Here is a 7,661-nt window from a genome sequence, read left to right as displayed (position 1 = left end):
CAAGCCACGGTATTTTTAATAACCTCATATGCATGCGAAAGCTGGACAGTGAATAAGGAAGACCGTAGAAGAATTGATGCTTTTGAGTTATGGTGCTGAAGGAGAATACTGAAAGTGCCATGGACTGCCAAAAGAACCAACAGATCCGTTTTGGAGGAAGTGCAGCCAGAGTGCTCCTTGGAGGCCAAGATAGCCAAACTTCGTGTCTCATACTTCGGATATATGGCCCGGAGGGACCAGTCGCTGGAGAAGGATATCATATTTGGTAAGGTGGAGGGTCAGAGAAAAAGAGGAAGACCCCCAGCAAGATTGATTGACAAAGTGGCTGCATCAATGGACTCAAGCGTGGCAATCAATGACAGTGAGGTTGGCCCAGGATCAGGCAGTGTATCGTTCTGCTGTGCATAAGGTCACTATGAATTGGTACCAACTCGATGGCACCTAACAACAACAACTCCTTTCCTCACTGACATAGCCTGGCTCCTCAGTAGCATGTTGCACTTCTGTGCATATTCTCATGTCTGAAGTAGTGTCTTCCAGGTGCCACATGCACCCAGTTTCCACAACACAGGTGACTCAGGCCCAGCCTTCTCTGCAAGCTCATCAGCTCTACCTCATAAATTTACACTTTGTATTGTCTGACCTCTGTTCTTAGCTTTGATATAACTGGGCACACACTTTCTGGGGAATCCCATCAACCCCAAACAAACATAGAATCCATGTTGCAGTTAGCAAAGGATTTTAAAGTTCAAAATTCTTAACGGGTCCAGAAGGACTGAACTGCCCATCATCCTCCCTCTGCTTCCTAAGTTTAGGTTACTCTGAACTGCTTTAAATTTTTTATATAGGCCATGCTCTCATAAAAAAGTGAGCCTACACAAAGCCTGTTTTCTCATTTATTTAGACAATCACAAGTCATCCTTTTCAGATCTTGACTTAAATGTCATGTCAGGAATTTTTCTCCTGAATCCCTAACATAGTCACACTCTTGGTGTTAAATGCACACAACAAACACCTACCCAGTCACCTCAATTTGGGGCTGAGCCCTCTATAGATTGGCCAAAGAACACCAGGCTTGGGACACTCCGTTCCACTGTCAACCTTCATAAGCATCAGCATGGAACCCAACAGAAGCAACTAAGTGTCCCTAGCTGAGTCTCCCACCCCAGAGGATCCAAGTAGCTCTGTTTCCCAAGGCTCCGTTTTCCTCCGGACTCTTCATGCCTTGGTTGATCATTAGATCACATGGTCCCATGCGCTCCCTATGATAATAAAGGTTTTGTGTCAGCTTGACTGGGTCAGGATTCCCAGTGGTTTGGAGGTTGTGATGTGGTTATCCCCATGGTGAGGTCTAATACATTGTAGTTAACGCTATGATGATTGGGTATAAGCAATGTACTAAGCACTATGGTAACTGGCATAGTTAAATGTGATTGGCTATGGACAGCCAATCCACTGAAAAGATGTTTCCTTGGAAGTGTGGCCTGCTTCCAAAATAATTAGACACTCCTTATAACTATTGTAAAGAAACAAAGTACATGATTTGTTTAATGTAAAACTGATGATCTGTCCTGTAAACTTGCACTCAATTCACAATTTAAAAATAACATCAAAGTTGCTATAGGTCGCTATGAATTGGAATCGATCGAATGGCTACAGGGTTGGTTTGGTTTAAGCTCATCATCTCTAGGGGAGGAAGCCTGCTGTGGGCTAGACTCCTTAGTGTGTAAGAAACAGGAACATCTTATCAGAACTCTGGACATTTTCTCCTGTAAGTTTCCCCACATTGTTTATAAATTTATGTTGTGGGATACTTTCTTCATATTAAAGGAAATAAAACTATAACTACAAAAGCAGCAAACAAAACAGACAGTCTCCTGGAGAGCAGTGTAGAGATTTAAATTCCTGGACAAAAGAATTTCAGGACTTAAGCAAAAAGGGGTTCCCAGAAAAAAAGAAAGAAAGTCGCCACCCGAAACTCACCCTGGACTGGACAGTCCACAGCTGGGCTTCCATACTTTCTTGATGAGGCTTCTGGAGCCTGGGAAAATCCAGCAGCTGGAAAACTAGGAAAAAATTAGAAATGTTAGGAAAATTTGTTATTCCTTTAAGTCAAGTTTCATCAACTCGGTTCTGACTCATAGTGACCCTGTGTAGGGTTTCCAAGTGGTTGCTGAGCTTGAGCTGCCAACCTTGTGGTCCATCGCATTAACTCACAGTGCCACATCACACTTCCTGCCTTGGAGGCTCCCTAAAACTCGGCTAGAATCCCTTACACACCAGCTAGGTAAAACACAAACACCCACTACAGAAAGAAAACTATCACGGATATTCCAGAAATAAAGGCACAAGGCCTGAAATTCTCTAGGATTAGTTGTTGTGGTTGGTAGGTACAATCAAGTTAGTTCCAACAACAGAACAAAACACCACCCAGTCCTGTACCATCCTCACAATTCTGCTACACTTTAGCCCACTGCTGCTGCCACCGTGCCAATCCATCTCTCATTGGGGGTCTTTTTCACTGTCCCTCCACTTTACCAGGGATGTTATTCTCCAGAGACTGGTCCCCCAAGATAATCTGTCAGAAGTACAAAAGAGACCATCTGGCCATCTTGGCTTCTAAGGAGCATTCTGGTTATACATCTGACAACACAGATTTGCTAGTTCTTCTTGCTATCCATGGTACTTCCAATGTTTTTCACCAACATCACAACTCAAATGTATCAATTCTTCTGCTGCATCCCTAATTCACTGTCCCTACTCAGTGGCTCTGTGTAGTCCCAGAAACGCTAAAGGACAGTTCTACTGGTTCCTACAGAGTCACTGTGAGTGGGACCCAACTAGATGGATGTCGGTTTTTGGTTGGGGGCCTGTGAAGTTCCTACTTGCCTGGATATTTTGGAAAGCACAAAATACCTAATTGCTTAAGATATTTTGAAAACCAGATATAAAAAGCCAAATAGAATTTCCTGTCCCACACAGAACCTAAAACTTTTTTTAGATTAAACCAACAATCTACTCACCAGTGGATTTAGCTTTGATCTTTTATAAAACCCATGTTGTTGTTAAGTGCCAGTGAATCCGTTCCCACTCATAGCGACCCTATATTAGCAGCAGCTGGTGTGTTTGAACCGCCGATCTTGTGGTTCAGAGTCCAGTGCTGATACGACAGCAGTATGATAGAATCCATGTCTGGATTTCTCCCAGGAAGGAAAAGAGATTTCCTTCTTTAACATACAGCAAGATCATTTCAGCAGATGCCCTAAGTCATATACAAAACAAATTTATGTCAACTTTGAAACACAAAAGCATCTCTTCCTAACTTGGAAAACAAAGACAACCACATGCATGAATAGAAGGTACCTTTTCTTTTTATGTTATTCAGAATACTTAGTTCGCTTGATGAGAAAGAACACTACTGAAGCCACAGTACCTGAAGCAGAGAGTCAAATGATTTATTATGGATAACATTACCGACTAACTATAAAGGTCAGATTAATAAACTGAAATACTACGATACAGGCCAATATGCACCTGATTACATACACACACGCAATTCAGCAATTTCATAAATACCTGCATCAAACAACTAGAAGGTTCGAAGGGGAAAAGCAATTCCGAAACAGAAGCAGCAACAAAGGCAAAATCAATGAACAACCAAAACTCTGTTAACGAGCGACGCCAAGTGCAGCTCGCCGAAGGCAAAGCCGGGGGCACAGGGTCTGTGGGTCCCAGCCCCAGGAGGCGGCACCCGCCTACCAGCCCGCCCTCCCCTCGGCTCCTCACGCGGCTTCCCGATTCGGTCCGGCCCGCCCCGACCCCATCACGCACTCGCCCCGCCCCATCGCGTACGTGCAGACCCGTCATTCAGCTCCAATCCCGTCACGCACACGCTCCGCCCCGTAGAGTACGTGCCACCGTCATTCACGTTCCAATCCCGTAACGTATGCGTCCCCGCACTATAACGCACGTTCCCAGGCCTTGAGGTACGTACCCGTTGCTGTCATGCACGCGCTTCGGCCCGTAACGTACACGCCCCCGCCTTGCCACTCACGCGCTCTCACCGTAACGTACGTGCTCTGTCCCGTCCGTATGCGCCCGCTTCTGCCGTAACGTCACGTCACGCAAACATCCCATACTTGTCTTCTAGTCCAGCGCCGCGAACTTCTGCCAAAAACCTCATCCTTGAACCGTAGCTCAGAATCCCTCCGCGGTGGGCGGGGAAAGGCACAAGCTCTCCTGGGAACTGTAGTCCCTGCCCGCCCGCTTGACTCACAGAAAGAGATGCAGAGCCGAATCTTGTCTCTTTCCGCTGGTATCTGGGCACAGCCGCCAGCCCGGGAGGCGCTCTCTTGTCGCTTCTCATTATAGCTGGCTGAGTAGTGGCTGCTCGGCGATCGGAGGGTACGAACAACGGGAAGCAGGTACCCCGCGGACAGGTGAGCCATGGAAGCCCGTAAAGGTTGAGAACTCGCCCGCATCGCCCGGCGAGTGAGGGGGTGGGGGGCGCTGGTGAAATAATTAGCGGATCAGGGACAGAAATAAGTAAACGAGGGCCCATGGTGGTGAAGCACGCAGAAACCCACGGGGGTCGACTGTAAAACCCCTTAATAATCTGGGTGGTTTGACTGAAGGAGGCCCAGCTTGGACTCCCCTACACAAAGACTGAGAGAAAGGAATGTGATCTTTACATTTTCAGATCTGAAAATGGGGTCACACAGGCAGGGGAAGACAATCCTTCGTCCCATGCCAGGAGCAGCAAGCACCCATTAACCCAAATCCAGCGCCTTGGATTCTGATTCACGGTCACCCTGTAGAGCGGAGAACTCTTTAGGATCGCCAAGGCTGTAAATGTTTACAGTAGCAGACTGCCTCGTTGTTTTTGTTCCTGGAGCGGCTGGTGGGTTTGAACGCCCATTTAGCAGTTAGCAGCTTTAGGCCTAACCCGCAGCACCAGCAGCGAAGTTATAGGATATTCAGGATGGTGGTCACAGCTGACGCAAGCTTAGTCCTAAGTGGCAGTTTTGGAAAGTGACCCGGGGAAATTGGGCGGGAACTGTGAGGTTGAGGTCCTGTCTAATGTGCTACTCTAACAAGGCCTTCAATCCAAGGCTTCTAATCACACCCTCTCTTCATGGGATCCTGGTCAGGTTGGCAGGTGGGTCCCACCTAGCAGACTGGAAGAGAGGCTGGAAGAGATCCCCTGTCAAGCAAACCCTGTGGAGCAGTTCTACTCTGCACATGGGGGGGCGGGGGAGGGACTCCTCTGATGGAGATGAGGAGAGTTACCTTAAAAGGAAGCATCCTGGGTGGAGGCACTTTGGTGAGAGCCAGGACCCCAGGAAGGAATTCGCCACCTCCCCACCTCCTACCCCTCAGGCCAGCAGCACTGGAGGATGAACCTGGAGCAGAGCAGTCAGTCAGAGCCGGGAAACCAGCTGAGTGGTCTGTGAGATACACTTGTTGTTAAGTGCCATTGAGTTGGTTCCTACCCATAGTGCATTTTCCTGCAATGCCTATCATTTTAATTTTATTCACTCACTTTTCCTGAACCTTTTTTAATCTAGTAATTAAATTTAGTCTATTAATGGGTTAAATCACACAGTGACAGTTCTTCGGCTTTTCAGTCATTCTTGCACTTCTTGTTAAACCCTACTTAAGTAGAGTCCTGGTGTGGTACTGCAGGTTAATGCGATGGACTGTAAAGTCGGTTTGAACCATAAGGACAGTGGTTCATTCTCACCAGCCATTCCCCAGAAACACTGTACATCTGGATTCTGTGACGTGTGAGGCGGGACTTACGTTTTCCCCAAACAGTTTTCTCTCCTGATATCATTTATTGATCAGTTCATCCTTCCCCCTCATTGATGAGGGTCTTCCTCTTTTTCACTGACCCTCCACTTTAGCAAACATGACATCAGTTTTCAGGGACTTGTCCCACCTGACAACATGTCCAAAGTACATGAGACAGAATCTCACAATCCTCACTAATAAGCATTCTGGCTGTTCGTTTTCCCAGACAGATGTTAGGTTTCTGCCATCCCATGTTGCTTTGAATATTTTTCACCAACACCACAATTCAAACAAATGCATCAGTTCTTCTACAATCTTCCTTATTCACTGCCCAGCTTCCACATGCATTTGGGGCCCTTGAAAACACCATGGCTTTGGTCAGGAGCACTTTAGTCCTCAAAGTGACTTCTTTGCTCTTTAACCCTTTAAAGAGCCCTGTAGCAGATTCAGCCAGTGCAACAGATTCCATGACCATTGATTGTAGATCTAAGTGAAATGGAATCCTTGACAACTTCGATCTTTTCTCTGTTTATCATGATTATGCTTTCATTATATGTAGATAAAAGTAAAACCCCCAGTAAATTCTAGTTTGAGAAAGATTGAAATCTTTTCTATTTAATATTATAATTGCCCGTGTTTGGTAGAGCTGTTTCGTTTTTTATGATTACTTTTGTAACTAAAAAAAGGAAATCATGAGAACATTGGCAGTGAACCCATAGGGTCACTTTCAGCTAACAGCTTCATCCAGAAAGCAGCCTGTTCATTTTTGGAAGAGAAAACCCAATGTCATCAAGTCCATCCCAACTCAGTGACCAGAAAGGGCAGAGTACGACCACCCCGGATGTGTTCCAAGAGCGTCAGTCTTTATGGAAGCCAGCTGCTGCATCTTCCTTCCAAGGAGTGGCTGGTGTGTTCGAACTGCTGAACATGTGATTAGCAGCCAAGCCCTCAGCCCCACTGCACCACTTGCCCACTTCCATGGCATCTGTTGCAACTCATAGCAACTCCAGAGGACAGACTAGAGCTGGTCTCTAGGGTTCCTGAGGCTGTGAATCTTTACAGAGCAGACTGCCTCCTCTTTTTCCTGTGCAGTAGCTGGTGAATTTGAAGCACAAACCTTTCGGTTAGCAACCCAACACTTATCATAACTACACCAACAAGGTTCCTAAATTTCTGAGTTTGTTTTCCTCCTGACAGAAGGTGTAGAATTGAAAAATATCCTCGTAAACCTTGTTCAAACTCACCAGCCACTCCTTGAAAATCCTACCCAGGGTCACTATGAGTCGGAAACAGCACTTAACAGTAACAGTGAATTATAATTCTGAGATAGAAACCTTGCATTTGAAGGTTAATATCTAATCTTCAAAATGTGAGACCTTTAAAAATATTAGAATGACACCCACATTTGCAGATAATACCCACTTGACCTGGCTTCAATGGCCAGATGATCAGAACTCAACTAGAAGAAGAAAGAAGAGGGGGGGAAAAAAGAGTAATCTGATACAATTTGCTGAACTTGACCTACACCTATGGATGCAGTAGCTCAAAAGAGGGAACAAATCTTTATAGCAAGGATCATTCTCACCCCCTTGGTACATGGGGTAGACAGGGATGGGCAACTTGGACATTGGCTACCCAAAATGGGGCGGGAGGGGAGGCTATAAAGGCAAGAAGTAACTGGCTTACAAGCTTTCTAGAGGGAACCTAGATCCAGAGGGTGTGAAGGAAGATAGAATATCCACTAAGTAGTATGCAGTCTGTCTGGGTGGGGCTGATGAAAGGAGATGGGGATAGGTCCCTTGTGGTACAATAGTGAATAATTGCTATCAGGACTGACTGTGAGGGTTGGAAATGTAAAGGTAGACAGA

Source organism: Chrysochloris asiatica, unplaced genomic scaffold (assembly GCF_000296735.1).
Source record: "Chrysochloris asiatica unplaced genomic scaffold, ChrAsi1.0 scaffold00261, whole genome shotgun sequence".
In the NCBI taxonomy this organism is placed as follows: Eukaryota; Metazoa; Chordata; class Mammalia; order Afrosoricida; family Chrysochloridae; genus Chrysochloris; species Chrysochloris asiatica.
The sequence above is the reverse complement of the archived record's forward strand: the minus strand, read 5'-3'. Positions refer to the sequence as shown.